Source organism: Mustela nigripes, chromosome 17 (genome assembly GCF_022355385.1).
Source record: "Mustela nigripes isolate SB6536 chromosome 17, MUSNIG.SB6536, whole genome shotgun sequence".
In the NCBI taxonomy this organism is placed as follows: Eukaryota; Metazoa; Chordata; class Mammalia; order Carnivora; family Mustelidae; genus Mustela; species Mustela nigripes.
The window spans coordinates 18,505,474-18,523,442 of NC_081573.1; the positions used below are offsets into that span (position 1 = coordinate 18,505,474).

General features: G+C 43.6%; 1 long non-coding RNA gene and 1 pseudogene across 1 annotated transcript in view; one reads left to right on the plus strand and one right to left on the minus strand.

Moving 5' to 3' along the window:
• Positions 1–1,047: 1,047 nt before the first annotated feature.
• Positions 1,048–17,969, plus strand: part of LOC132005066 (uncharacterized) — a 293,915-nt gene continuing 276,993 nt past the window's right edge. The window contains exon 1 of the long non-coding RNA XR_009400713.1: positions 1,048–1,157. This is a non-coding gene — a long non-coding RNA (uncharacterized LOC132005066). The remainder of the gene's footprint in view (positions 1,158–17,969) is intronic.
• Positions 7,547–7,646, minus strand: LOC132006225 (U6 spliceosomal RNA; annotated as a pseudogene).

Consider the following 17,969-nt stretch of genomic DNA (forward strand, 5'->3'; position numbering starts at 1 on the left):
TCAAAATTAAGAATGTCTGCTTTGATACATGTTTCCAGAAGAATGAAAATACCAACCAATAACTGGAAGAAAATATTCACAATCCTATATCTGAAAACGCGTACCCAAATTATGTAAAGAACTTGCAACCCTGATTAGTAAGAGAATGAAGAATCCAATTTTTAAAAATGGGCAAAAGATTTGAATTGCCACTTGGATGGAAAGCAAGCTTATGAAAGAACGTTCAATTTCATTAGTCTCTTAGATAAATGCGAATTAAACCTACATACACATCTTTTAGAATGTCTAACAGTTTTGGTCAGAATATGGAGAATCTGGAACTCTCATTTACTGTTGGTGGGAATGTAAAATGGAAGCACCACTTTGAAAAACAATTTGGCAGTTTCTTAAAAAGTTAAACATATACCCGTCATAATGACAGCAATTTCACTAGTAGGTATTAATCCAAATAAAAGTTTAGGTCCATACAAAGATGTGCACATCACTGTTGATAGTTTTGTTTGTGATAGCCAGAAACTGGAAACAACCCAAAAGTCCAACAACTTGTGACTAGATAAACAAATGGCGCTATCTCCATATAAAGGAATGGACTAGAGATAACACTTAGCAACATGGGTGAATCTCTATATAATGAAGCCTGACTTCTAAGCCCCTCCAAAGCCCATAGTCTATGACTCCACTTATATACAATTCCATAAAATGCAAACTAATTTATGGTGACTGAAAGCAGATTTATGGTTATGTAAGGAGTGGTTATGGTGGACTGAGCCTGGGAGGAGGGCTTAAAATGGGCAGAAGGAAACTTTTGGGGGTTAGGGTTATGTTCACTCTCTCGATTGGGGGTTGGGCACTGGGAAGGCCAGGAGGCTCAGAACGCGGGCGCAGGAGCGGAGGCGGGGCTCACGCTGCAGCATTGCAACAGGTGGCTCGCCAGTGCACCAACCCTCAGGCCACCACTACCTCCCAGGCTGCCCCGCGTTCTCGGGCGCAGGCGCAGTGAGGTGGGCGGGGGAGGGGGCCCGGCCCCCAGGTTCGGTGGGTGTGACTCGGCCCCCCAGCCCCGCCCCGGCCGCGGCCACACCCCTCGCCCCGCCTTCTGGCTCAAGACACCTTGGGGTGGTGCTGCTGCCCATCTCCGAGCTGGTTCCCGCCGGCAGGTGAGTGAGGTGCTACCGTTGTGCGCCCGCTGGTCCGCCGGAAGGGAAGGCGGGAAGTTGCGGGTTCCCAGTGGGATGATCTACCCCCGTTTCTTCTGCTCACTTAGAACGGAGTCCCCGAGTCCTCTTGGGAGTGGGACAACTACCCAGGAGACGCTCCTTGCATCCTCGCGTGGTCTTCAGGGGGCAATGCTGCAAAACAGATGCTGCACCTGAGTGGTTTGCTTCTTCCTGGGTGGGGAGAGTTCTCGGTTTAAATACAGTTCTTCCTTCCCGAGTGTATGAAAGATAACCTATTAAAAAAAATAAAAACAAAGTCCCCAGCCCCATCTAGAAACGAAAGGGTTCTTAGGGGCAGCTCCACTAGAAGCCACCAGAAACGTACGTGTTCGTAGTTTTTTGTGATGCAAAACAAAATACAGTATATTCTTATCAAAATATTATTCTGCTACTCAGTTTCATTTGGGAAGACCCCCTTAAAATGTACGATGTGCGTGCCAATACAGTATGTGAGTGCTTGAAGAAAGCGAGACACAGAGAAGCAAAGCTGCCTCCCCAAAATTTCACACCTATTACCTGGGAGAGTCAAGAAGATGGGAATCTCACTGGGCTCTTCTTGACTGTTTGATGTTGCCTCCCTGTCACTTTCTTGTCAAATTGTGGGTAGATATTTATTTCATTTGCTTTTCTTTTTTCCCTTTAAACAGTAAAATGGTTGGATTCTGGATACTAATCTGCCTTACTAATAAATGAGGCAGAAGTTACCCTGGCAGAAGTTACCTGAGGCAGAAGGGTAATCTGATGTGTTCCTTTCATACCTGACTTAAAAGACATCAGTTAGGAAATTGTTAATTTACTCACAATCAAGTTATAAAAACTTATTTATGACTCATGAGAAACACTCGTTTCATTTTTGTCTTAAAGTAGTTGAATCTATGTTTGAGAATACCTGCTGTTTTATGGTAATTTTGGTCCATTCTTGAGAGTTACAGGGGCTCCCCTTAGAGAAGAGAGCCATCCTTGCTTGGGGCCGGCCTCACAGTCCTTTCCTGGGCTGCACAGCAGCTGCTAGTTAGCAGAATGGACTCATAAGCAGCCATGACTCATAAGAGCTTGGCAGGCTGCTAATTTTTGTTTTCCCACTATAGCAATTGTTAAACACTTAGGAACAATAATAAAAACTCTCAATAGATGACAAGCAAGAGCACAGATTTCCCTTACGGAATACTAGTACAGCTTTCTTCCATGTAGACAAAATATGTTAAATAGATTTTAGAGGTTTTAGTTATGTTTAATTTCAGTGTATCTGTTTCTCATAAACAGACATACAGTTTTGTGGATGAATTTACTCTTTCCTTCCTGTCTGGTCATTTTATTTATTTTTTATTTTTAAAGATTTTATGTATTTATTTGACAGACAGAGATCACAAGTAGGCAGAGAGGCAGGCAGAGAGAGAGGGGGAGGCAGGCTCCCTGCTGAGCAGAGAGCCTGATGCGGGGCTCAATCCCAGGACCCTGAGATCATACCCCAGCCAAAGACAGGGGCTTTAATCCACTGAGCCACCCAGGCGCCCCCATTTTATGGTTTTAAAACTTTTTTTTTTTTTTTAGATTTTATTTATTTATTTGACAGACAGAGATCACAAGTAGGCAGAGAGGCAGGCAGAGAGAGAAAGGAGGAAGCAGGCTCCCTGCTGAGCAGAGAGCCCGATGCAGGGCTCATTGCGGGGCTCGATCCCAGGACCCCAGGATCATGACCTGAGCTGAAGGCAGAGGCTTTAACCCACTGAGCCACCCAGGCACCCCATTTTATGGTTTTAATAGTTGCCATCACATGTTCTCCGTCTGCCCCCAGCTCAGAACAAGATCTTCTTGTGATACTTGGCTGCCCTTGTTCTGTGATCACCTTTGGGAGTCTTGGATCCAACTTGGCTCACATCCTCTGTTCTTTTTTTTTTTATTATTTTTTTTATTTTTTAAAGATTTTATTTATTTATTTGACAGAGAGAAATCACAAGTAGTCGGAGAGGCAGGCAGAGAGAGAGAGAGGGAAGCAGGCTCCCTGCTGAACAGAGAGCCCGATGCGGGACTCGATCCCAGGACCCTGAGATCATGACCTGAGCCAAAGGCAGCGGCTTAACCCACTGAGCCACCCAGGCACCCCATTTTATGGTTTTAATAGTTGCCATCACATGTTCTCCGTCTGCCCCCAGCTCAGAACAAGATCTTGTGATACTTGGCTGCCCTTGTTCTGTGATCACCTTTGGGAGTCTTGGATCCAACTTGGCTCACATCCTCTGTTCTTTACCTCTCCAGACCCATAGCCTTCTGTGAAGTCAGGGCACCTAGTCTCACTTGGCTGCTATCTTTTTCAGCTTCTTTTATTTTAATTAATTAACTAATTAATTAATTATATTTAAATTCAAGTCAGTTAACATGCAGTGTATTATCTATCTATCTATCTATCTATCTATCTAATTTTAGGGGTTTTCCAGCTTGAATTTGGCTTGAGACATTAATCTTGCAGAAAGCAAGAGTCCTTTATCCCATAAGGAATTGAATTCCTGGTTGCCAGGTCTGGGGTCTGACACTAGGCCCCCCAGTAAGCCTGAGCCTGCCCTCTTGCCACCACTGTGTTTATCTCTGTACCTTGTTCAGAGATGATTTTCCTACTCTTGAGCCTAACTGTGGCTTACTGGTTTTCTCGTTTTATATTTTACCACTCGATGTAAGCTCTCAGAAGACAGAAACTGTCAGTTTTGTGCATCACTATCTTTAGCATTCAGAGTGGAAACTGACACATGGTAAGTATCCAATAAATATTCATTGGATAAATAGATGAACAGAATGCTTTGTTTTGAAAAGAGTCTGTCCAAGTGTGAACTTTGGAATCATCTAGGAGTGGAATTTGACGTGTTCTTCTGGATATGGATTCTGAAGAGCGAAATAAATCAGTATTCCAATATTCACCTCTAATTATCTTTATTTTAAAAAAGATTTTATTTATTTATTTGACGGACAGAGATCACAAGTAGGCAGAGAGGCAGGCAGAGACAGAGGGGGAAGCAGGTTCCCTGCTGAGCAGAGAGCCCGACTCGGGGCTTGATCCCAAGACCACGAGATCATGACCTGAGCTGAAGGCAGAGGCTTTAATCCACTGAGCCACCCAGGTGCCCCTAATTGTCTCTTTTTTTAAGACCACATACAAACTTTCCACTCTTATCTTTGTTTCATATCTAATAGATTTGCTTTATAATTTCATGAAGCTATCTGAAAAGAATAATCAGATCATTTTCGTTAGCAATCTATTTCTGTAGAATGGAGAATTCTGTTTAAAGCTTCTTGTTTTATCAGGTTTGTATCGCACTAGTTATCGATTTCTGGGTAACAATACCCCACAACGAAGTGAGTTAAAACAACAGTCCTTATGTTATCTCCTCGTAGTTTTGTGGGATAGGAGTTCCGACAGAACACAATGAAGAGGAATCGCTTATGCTCCACGATGCCTGGGACCTCAGCTGGGGCCTGGCTGGACATGTCTATTCATGCAGCCTCTGGATGTCCCTACATGTGTCTTTAATATGGTGGCCTTAGGGTAGTTGGAATTCCCACATGGTGGCTGAGGGCTTCGAGACAGCCTCTTTCAAGGCCCAAGAAGTGGAAGGCCCTTGTTTCTTAGGATCTGGGCCTGACCCTGGGATGGCGTCACTCTTGCAGTATTCTGCTGGTGAACATAGTTGTAGAACATGCCCAATTTGAGAGGCAGTGAAACCGCTAATGGGAGCAGTGTTAATTTATGTCCACCTTTAATCCAGCACATTGGCTATTAGAAAAATCTCTTTGTTATAAGGCATCTCATAACCTGCCCCACTCCAGACATTTCTTTTAAGATAGCATCCCCAACAAAAGCAGTTCCATTTTTGCTCATACATACTCAATGAGGTGAAAGAAAGCCTTTGTTTTGATGTTAGGCTGGCCTCTAATCTTAACTTTGAGATCAAGTGAATCATAAAAATGGAAGGTTGATTGGATTAGTAAGAGTCCTCATTTTATAGCTGATCTTTTTGAAGTTTATGATACAAAACTCCAGTTAGAGCCATAGTTATAGTGATTCCCCAGGGAAAGTGGAAAGTTCTGGGATATTGAAAATCTGAGCCATGCGTGATGTCAATGCATTGGATATAAATCCTCCAAGTTGCATTTGAAGTAGAGTAAACTGATTAAGTAAGAGACAACAGCTGGAGAGAGAGAGAGAGAGAGAGAGAGAGAGAACAGCTGTGATCTTAAGGAGAGGAGAGGAGAGATGGCCCTGACATTAGAAAAAGGCAGGTAGGGGTGCCTGGGTGGCTCAATTGGTTAAGTGACTGCCTTCAGCTCAGGTCGTGATCCCAGGGTCCAGGGATTGAGCCCCATGTTGGGATTCCTGCTTGGTGGGGAGCCTGCTTCTTCCTTTCCTTCTGCTGCTCCCACTGCTTATGCTCTTCTCTCTCTCTCTCTGTCAGATAGATAGATAGATAAAAAGAAGACAGCTATAGGGTACCTGGATGGCTCAGTCGAATGAGCATCTGACTCTTGATTTGGTCTGTTCCCTCCTTTCCATGCTCTCATTCTCTCTCTCTCTCTTTCGCAAACAAAACAGAAACAAAACAAAACAACACAAACAAAACAACAACAACAACAAAACTAGAAAAGAAAAAAGAAAAAAAGCACAAAAACAAACAAACAAACAAACAAAACCCAGCAGCTCGCTATCAGCAATGGGTGCTGTTGAGGCTGAGCCAGCAGGACTTTTGTATGTGGAAAAGTAGGGAAGGGACCAGCTGGTCCCTCCACACTTTGAGTCTTGGTGGTTGGAGATGGAGACTCCTCTCCCTGAGGCACGGAGCAGGGAGGATGAGCTTTTGCTATGGGTTGGAGATGATTATGAAATCCAAGATATCCCACCTGGACTGGAAACATGAATGCATTGTTCACCAGATAAAAACCGAGAATTGTCAGACCTCTACTTGGGGGCGAGCTGAATCGGGACACTACGTTCTTTGGATGTGTTCATAGACTAGACACCAGGTAGCACTTGGTTTGTTACTCTGCTAGGAGTTTGGATAGCCTTTTATAGGTAGCATTAAGTCTACAGAAGAGTGTTTAAGGAGGGAGTGACATGATAAATTCTGAATTTTAGAAAGATCATTCTGTTGGCATCGTAGGGAAAAAGTTTTTAAAGATTTTATTTATTTATTTGAGAGAGAGAGCATGAGTGGTGGGAGGGTCAGAGGGAGAGGGAGAAGCAGAGTCCTGGCTGAGCAGGGAGCCTGACGCGGGACTTGATTCTAGGACCCTAGGATTATGGCCTGAGCTGAAGGCAGCTGCTTAACCGACTGAGCCACCTGGGTACCCTTGCATTGTAGAGAATTAATTAGGTAAGGCTAAGTCCAGTTATTAGTCTGTTTCATCAATAGGGGCATAAACTAAGCCTGGGTAATTAGTAATGAAATGAGACAGATCTGAGAGTTGGAGTTAAACTCTAAAGGGTTTGATAATAGACTAGATGAAGGTAGCAGGAAGAGGAATAGAGGAGTCTGGAATGAATGAGTTGAGCTTGAAGACTATGAAATAAATGGTGATGTGCTAACTAAAATAAAAAGTAGGAAAAAGGGGGTGCCTGGGTGGCTCAGTGGGTTAAGCCGCTGCCTTCGGCTCAGGTCATGATCTCAGGGTCCTGGGATCGAGTCCCGCATCGGGCTCTCTGCTCAGCAGGGAGCCTGCTTCCTTCTCTCTCTCTCTGCCTGCCTCTCAGTGTACTTGTAATTTCTCTCTGTCAAATAAATAAATAAAATCTTTAAAAAAAAAAAGTAGGAAAAGGTTTTCAAAGAAGAATGGGGTTTGATTATGCTAATGAGGGTATACTTTATATACAGTGAAATGCATAGATCTCAAGTGTACATTTCTTTTATCGGACTCTGCAACAGCTATTTTGGACACCTGGGCTGTTTTCAGTGTTGCCACTAATATAAATAAAACTCCAATGAAAATTATTTAATTTAATTTAATTTATTTGACAGAGAGAGGAGACACAGTGAGAGAGGGAACATAAGCAGGGGGGGTGGGAGAAGGAGAAGCAGGCTCCCCACTGAGCAAGGAGCCCCACACAGGACTTGATCCCAGGACCCCGGGATCATGACCCAAGCCCAGTGCAGATGCCCAACAACGGAGCCACCTGGGCATCCCTTCTATGAACATTCTTGTACAAGACTTTTTGGGGATGTACATTTTTATTTCCCTTGGATAAATAACTAGGAGTAGGATTGCTGAGAAGAGTTCTTCCAAGTGTTTGTGCCTTTGTACTCTCTACCAGCAAAATATCAGAGTTCCAGTTGCTTCTCATCTTCACCAACACTTGGTAATGTCAGTCGTTTTGTGTGTCATCCTCGCACAAGGCCAGGCTAATCTCTGTATTGTTCCAGTTTTAGTATATGCACTGCTGAAGGGAGCATGTCAGTCTTTTTCATATGAACTATCCTAATGGGTGCGTAGGAGTATCTCCTGGTGGTTAATTTGCATTCTGCTGATGATTTGTGATGCTGAGACCATTTCAGGTGCTCACTGGCCATTCAGATGTCTTTTGTTGATTGTCTACTCAAGCCCTTTAAAAAAAATAGGTTGTAGTGCTTATTATTAAGTTGTAGAAGCTCTTTATGTATTCGAGATATAACTCTGTCGGATCATGTATGTACTGAGAATATTAACCCCAAGCTATAGTTTGCCCATTAATATTCTTTTTTTAAGGATGACTATTTTTCTTTTTTTTATTAGTCTCAGAGATAGAATTTAGTCATTCATCAGTTGCTTGTAACACCCAGGGTTCATTACAAGTGTCCTTCTTAAGGCGCATCATCCAATTATCCCTTCCCTCACCTCTTTTTTTAAAAGATTTTACTAACTTTTTTAGACAGAGCATGGGTGGGAAAGGGGCAGGGAGAGAGGGAAAGAGAATCTCAAGCAAATTCCCTGCTGAGCTCTAGCTCATGACCCTGAGATCATGACCTGAACCGAAATCAAGGGTCAGATGCTTAACCGACTGAGCCATCCAGGCGCCCCACCAATTAATTTTCTTAATGGAGTATTAAATCCTGTATCTTGTGAAGGTGCTGGCAAGTGGATTAAACTCTCCCTCCTTCAACTTACGTTCCAGTCCTCTTGATCAAACACTCTAGAACCCAGTCCCACCAGTGCTTTCCTGGCTTTTGCTGACACATGCTATCTTCTTGGGGCTGTAGTCCCCTTCCTTCCTTATCAGGCCCAATGGGTTATCTTGTGACTCAATCCCAATTTTAAGATTAAATCACCATTTGGAGATTAAAATCCTGGTGGCCGGGAAGGGCAGGTCCTGAGAAGGCACAACCCCTCCCCACTACAGAGATGGGGGGAGGGTGGGTGAACACCGTCTTATCAGGGGGCAGCCTCTGCATCATCTCCAAGCAAGGGGGTATGAGACGTTAGCTCTTAATGGGAAGGAGTGGGCTACTTCCATAGGCTCAGAGGGCACAGGGGAATCTGGATATTCAAGATTTTCAGGGGTATCAATCCAGATAACTCATTTCATTTTTTTCTCACTGGGCCCTGACCTTGCTGCAGCAGGCCTGCTCTCATTGGGAATGAGGAATTTGGCTGTTGTGACCATTCAGTCTTAGGCCTGGTCCCTGCTCAACGGGGAGTCTGCTTTCCCCTCTCTGTCTACCCTTCCCCCTACTTGTTCTCTTTCTCTCTCGAAAAAAAAAAAAAAACAAAAAACCAAAAACCAAACAACATTATTTTTTTCTTTATCTTTTTTTTTTTTTTTTTCCCATCGAGAACATTCTTGAAGAGTTAAACTGTCTTTCCCCACCCTCCATGGCGAGGCTCTGAAGAACACAGTGACTCGGACAGTTTGGGGCCAGGGCCTTGATTTGTGCTAAAGCATTGGCTCCCCTCTGTTGCATCTGTTCCCCTGCACCTGGGGAACAGATAACTGCTCTCCTGACTCCTCCTAGGCTAGATAAAGTTTTGCTGCTTTTGAACTTCATAGAAACGAAACCACAGAGTATGTGCTTTTTTGGGCCTGGCTTCCCCCACTCAGCGTTATGTTGGTGAGATTCCTATGAGTGTGTTATTGCAACTCGCCCGTTCTTATTGCTATTTATAAGAAATATTCCTTGTGTAAATATTTGTTGCTTCTGTGACAGATGGTAGTTACATTTGTGGGGAGTACAACTGTCATGTGTAGAGAAGGTGACTAACTCCGTTGTACCCCTGAAACTAAATGCAGCATCAGGTGTTAACTATACTCAAATAAAAAAATTTAAAGATACCTGCATGTTTCTGTTAGTATTCACCCAGGAGTAGCATGGCTAGGTTGTAAAAAATGTGTCTATTCAACTTTAACAACTATTGCCTGTTGGTTTTCTAGGATGTTATTTTTTTGAAATAACTAAATTAGACCAGAGAAACAACTTTGATGTTTATGTAACAAAATTAGAGCTGTGAAAATGTGTCCTAGGCTCGGGAGGCCATGTGGGGCCGTGGATTAAAGTGGATTAAACTCTCCCTCCTTCAATTTACATTCCAGTCCTCTTGATCAAACACTCTAGAACCCAGTCCCACCAGTGCTTTTCTGGCTTTTGCTGGCACATGCTAGCTTCTTGGGGCTATAGGGGCTGTGTTCGGAGCCTGAAAGGCATGAGAAGGGAAGGTGGGCCGGCTAGTACAATGAAGATGGACAAGGTTGAATCCTGGGTCCACTGCTTACATTCTCTGTTACCTTGGCCAAGTGACTGAACCTTCTTCAACTTTAGTTTCTTCATCTGTAAAATGGGGGTAGTACTTACCTAAAAGAGTCGTTTTGAAGATGAAATGAGTCATTAGGGAAACTCATTAGAGGAGGGCCTGGTACCCAAATCACCCCCAAAATACTCATTTCTTTCCTTTCAAAGGATTTTTAAAAAATTTTATTTATTTATTTGACAGACAGAGATCACAAGTAGGCAGAGAGTCAGGCTGAGACAGAGAGGGGAAGCAGGCTCCCCGCCAAGCAGAGAACCCGATGCGGGGCTTGATCCCAGGACCCTAAGATCATGACCTGAGCCAAAGGCAGAGGCTTAACCCACTGAGCCACCCAGGCGCCCCTCCTTTCAAAGGATTTTATTTGGAGGTATTAGTAGATGGATATCATTTGAGTGGGAACCTATATAATTAACTATATATCCTTTAAAGTGTTTAATAAAATAAAGGTAAGACTGAGACGGAACCATTAGAGACTCAATCTCCTAGTTTTACATTGGTGGGTATGTTTTATGCCGAGCCAGAAAGGGAGCGTATACATTTTAGGGCTCTTCCTTAAGACGCCATTTTGCAGAACACACAGACTTTCCCCTATATTTGCAGTTCTTTGAAGAGTAGAGACAACCCCCTGCCCTCCCATGACAACAGCATCTGTCACAGAGGACAAAGCCCTCTACAGGAAAAAGTAGAGACCCGAGATGCAAAAAATTGGTCTTTGTCTCAGTGGTAAAGGTGTGACCATCACCATCACAGCCAAAGAAAGACAAAACAAAAAGATCTGGAGCCTCAAATTCTTAGGACCTAACAGCATGCACACTGATGTCAGGTACTAGAGAGGGTAAGGAACAGCTTCAAATCTTTGCATTGTACTCACAGATCCCATAAGAATATTAATAAATGGACTTGACGGGAACAAAATGAGGTGAGCTGGTGATGTGGCTGTTTTGTCTGGAGGTAAGGGAGGAGTGACCAGAGTGGGGGAGCTTTCGCAGGGGCTGTGGGCTGAGTAAAGATTTGTCTTCTTTAAGATCATTGAGACGCAGAGCTTGAATAGGTCGGCCTGCTACCTGGTTATCTGTGATCTCTTCCAATTTTTTTTTTTTTTTTTGAAGATTTTATTTATTTGACAGAAAGAGTGAGAGAGCACAGCTGGGAGAAGAGTAGAAGGAGAGGGAGAAGGAGGCTCCCCACTGAGCTGGGAGCCCGATGTGGGATTATGTTCCAGGACCAGGGATTATGGACCCAGTACCCTGGGATTATGAGCTGAGCCGAAGGCAGGCGCTTAACAGACTGAATCACCCAGGCGTCCCTAAACAAGTGTTACTATGAAAAGTTCACGAACTTGCACTTAGTTTATGCACCCTGAATAGTAAAAATGAAAGGATGAACTAATATGAATGCTGAGATTTATAAGCAGAATTGTATGAACTCATAGAATTTTCACTTTTGAGACCTGATTAGGTTCGATGATTGAAAGATGACAGCAGCATGACTTCCCCTTGCTGCAGCTAAGTGCTGCCCCCTGGTTTTATATGTTTGACTCCTGCCTTTGCTGGCATTGGGAATGACGTTTCTGGAGAAACTTTCTGAAACGCGCAACAGGGGTTAACATCCAGGGCACGGCTAAGTTTTCATCTGTAGCTTGTTGGAGTTGACAGATCATTATTTTAACTATGTGACATATTTAATATCTTTGGTTTTAACCCTTTCACTCAACTATCCTAAAACACGGGCAAGTTTCTTTTAGGACAGAAGGTCCTGTAGGGGACTGACTGAGTGTAGAGCTGTCTGCAAGGTGCACGGCTTTGGTCATGCTGGCCTGCTGACGACTCTGAACACTGTCCATATTTAGGTATTCGAAAAAATGTTTTTAGATGTGGCTGGGGATGGAAAGTGAAGTGGTTGGAGTGGATTAAATTTTGATCCGGGGGAAGCTCATATATGACATTGCAGGCTTCCAGAGTGGCCAGCAAGCTCTGATTGTCCTTCTCTACCCCTGTGCCTCATGTCAGACTTCCTTTTCCACATGGTCCACTTGTAGTTCCGGAGGGATGCCTGTCCTTCTGCTCCTAGGTTCTGCGTTCCTGCCATTTCCTTGGCTAAGAACATTCTTTCCTCTTCTCTTATGTATTTACTTGTGAATTTCTGAAAACTGAAAATGCACAGCAAGTATGCCTGGGTGGCTCAGTTGGTTGAGCTGCCCTAACATACTAATCCACCCAAGACAGGGGTCACTGGAGCCTCTAAATTATAGCCTTTTGGTCAGAAGCCCAGGAGATAAACTGGGCTTACACCTGGTGTCTGAAATTGGGGGTGGGGTACATGGGGCAGTCTTGTAGGACTGAGCCCTTAGGCTATGGAATATGGTGTCAACTCCAGGTAGAGTGTCAGAATTGAGTTGAACCATGGGACACCCTGCTCATGTTCTGAAAATTGGTGCTGTGAAGGAACCCCATTCCCACTACACGGAAATTGGGCCCCAGACCCTTTTTAGTGGGGGAGGGTGGTGGGTTTTTGATGTTGTTTTTGTTATTGTTTTTAAGATTTTTATTTATTTATTTGACAGAGAGAGGGAGAGAGCAAGTGAGCGCAAGTTGGGAGAGCAGCAGAGGGAGAGGGAGAAACAGGCTCTCCACTCAGCAGGGAGCCCATGTTTCTGTTTTTTTTTTTTTTTTTTTTTTTTTTTTGGGGGGGGGGGGAGGGAGAGCCCTTGAGCATATATGCAGGTGTGTGGTGGGGGGAGGGGGAGAAGGAGATAGAGAGGATCTTAAGCAGGTTCCATGCATAGCATGGAGTCCGACGAGGGGGCTGAGATCATGACCTGAGTGGAAACCAAGAGTTAGTTTCTTAACTGACTGAGCCACCCAGGTGCCCTAGAATCTTTTTAGTTTGATAACAATATTTTTTCATTCTAGAGAGTTCGAATAGTGCAGAGAACTGCAATGATAAAATTTTAAAACACACAACTCTTTCCAAATCCTGTTGTCCAGAAATAACCACCGTTAATGTTACAGAAACATCAGATCAGACATACATGTATGTGCACACACTCTTTCCTTCAGCGCTTGGAGGGCATTTCTGTATTGTCTTCTGGCTTTGTGTGCTGTTGTGGGAAAGGCTGAAACCATCCTGAATCTTCTTCCTGGTACCCAAAGAAGTCTTTAGGATTAAAGTTCAATGGCTGTAGTAGGATATTAAGCTTCTTCTTCTTATTATTTTATTTTATTTTTTTGGATATTAAGCTTCTTGTGTCGAATTTCTTGTTATGTGGTAAGCCCTTTCAATATGCAGACATTTCTTCCCAAATTCAGGGAAATTGTCTTGTGTGTTTTCCTTGAAAACTGCTTTTCCATTTGCTGGGTTCTCACAGCGGGGACACCAAACATCCTATCCCCTGACCTCCATAGCCATAAATTGCACTCTAATTGCTTTAATTTCTTTTACTGTTGAGTCTTTGTTCACTGCCTTTCCTGTAAACTTTTTTCCCCCTGTCTGTCATAAATTTGATCATTGGCTGTGGTCTGGTTTGTTGCCATTTCTATTGTATCAACTCTTCTGTAATTTTTTTTTTTAAAGATTTTATTTATTTATTTGACAGACAGAAATCACAAGGAGGCAGAGAGGCAGGCAGAGAGAGAGGAGGAAGCAGGCTCCCTGCTGAGCAGAGAGCCCGATGCGGGGCTCGATCCCAGGACCCCGAGATCATGACCTGAGCCGAAGGCAGAGGCTTTAACCCACTGAGCCACCCAGGCGCCCCTCTTCTGTAATGTTTTAACCCTCTTCCTTTTTCTCTTCCTCCCTCCCTCCCTCCCTCCTTTCCTTCCTTCCATCTCTCCTTCCTGACAATGGGTCAGAATGGACAACTGAGAAGCAGATCCAAACAAATATACTCAACTTATTTTTGACAAAAGCACAAAGGCAATTCAATAGAGGAAATAGAGCTTTTCGAGAAAGAGTGCTGGAGCAATTGGACATCCATTGTCAAAAAATGAATCTTGACCCATAAACCCAAAATGGGAAATGCAAAATTATATGGCTTTCAGGAAAAAGCCATGGGAGACAATCTTCAGTGTCTAGAGCTAGGCAGAAAGTTCTTGACTTGATACCATAAGCACGATCCATAGAAGGAAAAATTGCTAAATTGGACTTCACAAAGTTAAAAACATTTGCTCTGCTAAAGCCCATGTGAAGAGGATGACAAGACAAGCTACAGACTGGGGGGAAAAAAATCTCTGCAACCCACACATCTAATATAGCACCGGTATTTATAATATATAAATAATACTTATAACTGTTTTAAAAAATCTCTATTATTTCTTACAACTGCAGGTAAATCTATAATTCCCTTAACATAATAAGCTTGATTACAAAAAAATTGGGGTGCCTGGGATGGAGTCCCGCAACAGATGACTCTCTGCTCAGCAGGGAGCCTGCTTCCTTCCTCTCTCTCTGCCTGCCTCTCTGCCTACTTGTGATCTTTCTCTGTCAAATAAGTAAATAAAAATCTTTAAAAAAGAAACAAAACAAAACAAACTTCACATCTTCAGAGCATCCTCTTTTTCTGATTCTTCAGACTAACATTCTTGTTGAACCCTGAACTTCTCCTTTGGAGCATTTGTCATGGTTTTGTAATTATTTGAGTGGTTATTAGTTTAATGTCTTTCTTTCCCACTAGGCTGTAAGCTCTATGCCCCCTGTAACTCCAATGCTGAAACAATGACCAATAAATATTTATTAAATGAATCCTAATTAATGCCTTGCCGAATTATCAAAGTGTTGGCCATTGCCTTGTATTTGGAGAATACTTTCTATTTTATTCTTTTTCTTTAGGCGATCTCTGTACCTAATGGGCTCGAACCTGTGACCCTGAGATTGAGAATTGCATGCCCTACCACCTGAGCCAGTCAGGCATCCCTGGAAAATACTCTATTTTATTTTTTTTAAGATTTTATTTATTTATTTGAATGACAGAGATCACAAGCAGGCAGAGAGGCAGGCAGAGAGAGAGGGGGAGGTAGGCTCCCCTGCTGAGCAGAGAGCCTGATGCGGGGCTTGATCCCAGGACGCTGAGATCATGACCTGAGCCGAAGGCAGAGGCTCAACCCACTGAGCCACCCAGGTGTCCCTGGAAAATACTTTAAATGCACACCTCCCCCCACTTTTTGGGGGGGGAAATGAACACCTGTCATTTTCTAAGGACACCCCCCCCCCCCCTTCGAGGCTCCTGACTGAGCCCGGCGTCATCAGCAGTCCTTACCCAACACCCTCTTGGCCTCCTCATGGCTGAGTTTACCTAGTAATTGGTCTCATTGCTCTGTGTTGGAATTTTAGGAAGACAGCACGATGCTGTCATTATTCAATGAATAACTACATCCAGACTGATACGAAGCTCCCCGCAGATGACATTTCTAGGCTTCCTTATAACAAGCTATTCAAACATTTTGACTTATTATGAACACAATTCAAGCGCCTTCGACTTCTCCAGTGACAAGGTATCTTGAGAAAATATACGGAGGTGAATCTCTGTGAGAGGTAAGATGTTGTCACGAAGTGACTGACTTGACAGGAAAAGCTAGTTTGAGAATTCTCTTTGAATTCCAAGCAGTGTTTGCCTGAGAGGGAGGGAGGTTGTTGGCAGGTGGCATACTTGTTTGCTGTTCTTGGGCCAGTCCGGTTGTGAAGTCCACAAGATTTTCTCCTTCTTCTTCTTCTTCTTTTTTTTTTTTTTAGATTTTTGTTTATTTATTTGACAGGCAGAGATCACAAGTAGGCAGAGAGACAGGCACAGAGAGAGGAGGAAGCAGGCTCCCTGCTGAGCAGAGAGTCCGATGTGGGGTTCGATCCTAGTACCCTGAGATCATGACCTGAGCTGAAGGCAGAGGCTTAACCCACAGAACCACCCAGGTGCCCCCCCCCCCTTTTTAAAAATTTATTTAACAGAGAGAGAGAGAGGGAGAGAGACAGCAAGAGAGGGAGCACAAGCAGGGAGAAAGGGGGAGAGAGAAGCAGGCTTCCCACCAAGCAGGGAACCAGATGTAGGATTCGATCCTAGTACCCTGGGGTCACGACCTGAGCTGAAGACAGAGACTTCACCAACTGAGCCACCCAGAAGTCCCAACAAGTTGCAGTATCTTCTTATGCAATCTCACTTGTCACAGCATTTTTGAAGCATATAGAGATACATATTCTCAAGACAACAGAGAAATCCCCCTTTATGACTACAGAAATATAAACTCCACACAGAAGACTTAGAAAAAGGGAAAAACAAATTTTCCCAAGTATCAGCATCAAAAGATTATCATTCTTTTTAATTTTTAATTTTGAGCTACTTTTCGCCTTGGAGATAAGTTGCAAATATAGTTGTAGGAGGACGGTCCCTCCCAAAATATCCATGCCCTACTCTGGGAATCCTCTAAAGGAGTTACGGTGTTGGCCCTGGAAGCTTTGCAGATGGAGGTAAGCAGAGATTAGCCGTGTTTATCCAGGTGGGTCCAATGTAATCAGAGCCTTTAAAAGCAGAGAACGTTCTCGGGCGGAAGTCAGACTCAAAGCAGGGGGACTCAACTCACTTTGGCTAGCTGTGGGGGGGGGGGCGGGGGGGGGGGTGGGGGGGCTCCTGCAAGGACCAGAGGGAGGCCTCTGGGAGACAAGGGGGGCCCCTGGCAGACAGGCAGCAAGGAAATGAAACATCCTTCTGTAACTGCAAGGAATTGAATCCTGCCAACAGCCTGAGTGAGCTTGGGAGTGGACCCAGAGACCCGGGTGAGAGACACGACCTTCATGGACACCTGAACTTTAGCTTGGTAAGACCCTGAGCAGAGAATCGAGCCGTGCCACTCCAGACTTCTGACCTGCGGAACCGTGAGATAACAGATGGGTGGTGTTTTAAGCTGCTAATTTTGTGGCAATTTGTTATGCAGCAATAGAAAACCAATTCAAGAGTACAAAGATTTCCCCCTCTATCCTTCACCAGTTTCCCTTAATATTAACATTTTACATACTTTAGGATAATGAGTAAAACCAGGGCATTGAAACTGACACAGCACTACTAGCTGAACTACAGACTTTACCTGGATTTCACCCATGTTTCCACTAATGTCCTTTTTCTGTTCCAGGATCCCATTTAGAATGAAATAGTGCTTTTTAAAAAAAAAATTTATTAACGTATAATGTATTATTTGCCCCAGGGGTATAGGTCTGTGGATCATCAGGCTTACACAATTCACAGCACTCACCATAGCACATACCCTCCCCAATGTCCATCACCCAGCCACTCTATCCCTCCTCTCCCCCTCCCCTGCAGCAACCCTCAGTTTGTTTCCTGAGATTAAGAGTCTCTTATGGTTTGTCTCCCTCCCTGGCCCCATCTTATTTCATTTTTTTCCCCTCCCTTCCCCCCCATTAATCCCCCCACTCTGCCTTTCAAATTCCTCATATCAGAAAGATCATATGATAATTGCCTTTCTCTGATTGACTTATTTTAATCATGGTGTCTCCTTAATCTCATTCAGTCTGTGATGACGTTTCCCTAGTCTTTCTTGACCTCGGATGCTTTTGAAGAGTACTGTCTAGGTATTTTGTGGAATATAACTTGATTTGAGTTTGTTAGGTATTCCTACATGATTGCAATCATATTATGTACTGTTGGCAAGAATACCAGAGAAATGTGCTTTTCTTAGCATGTCACAGCCAAGGGTTTGTGATCTTGAGATAGCTTTCTACTGGCTTTGTTAACCGTGAACTCTCGTTATCGTGGTGTCTGCTGGGTTTCTCTGCCATAAAGCTATATCTTCCCTTTGTATTAATCAATATCTCTAAGACTATGCCAATCTTATTTGTCTTTAAACCTTTGTCCACTAGTTTTAGCATCCATTAGTAGATTTGGTCATCTATAACCTGGGGTGGGTCGAAGGACTCTTAGTAGTTTAACCAATATCCTTCCAACTCCCTCCTGTATATGGTAAATAAGTGTGTAATAAATATAAAAATATGTGAATA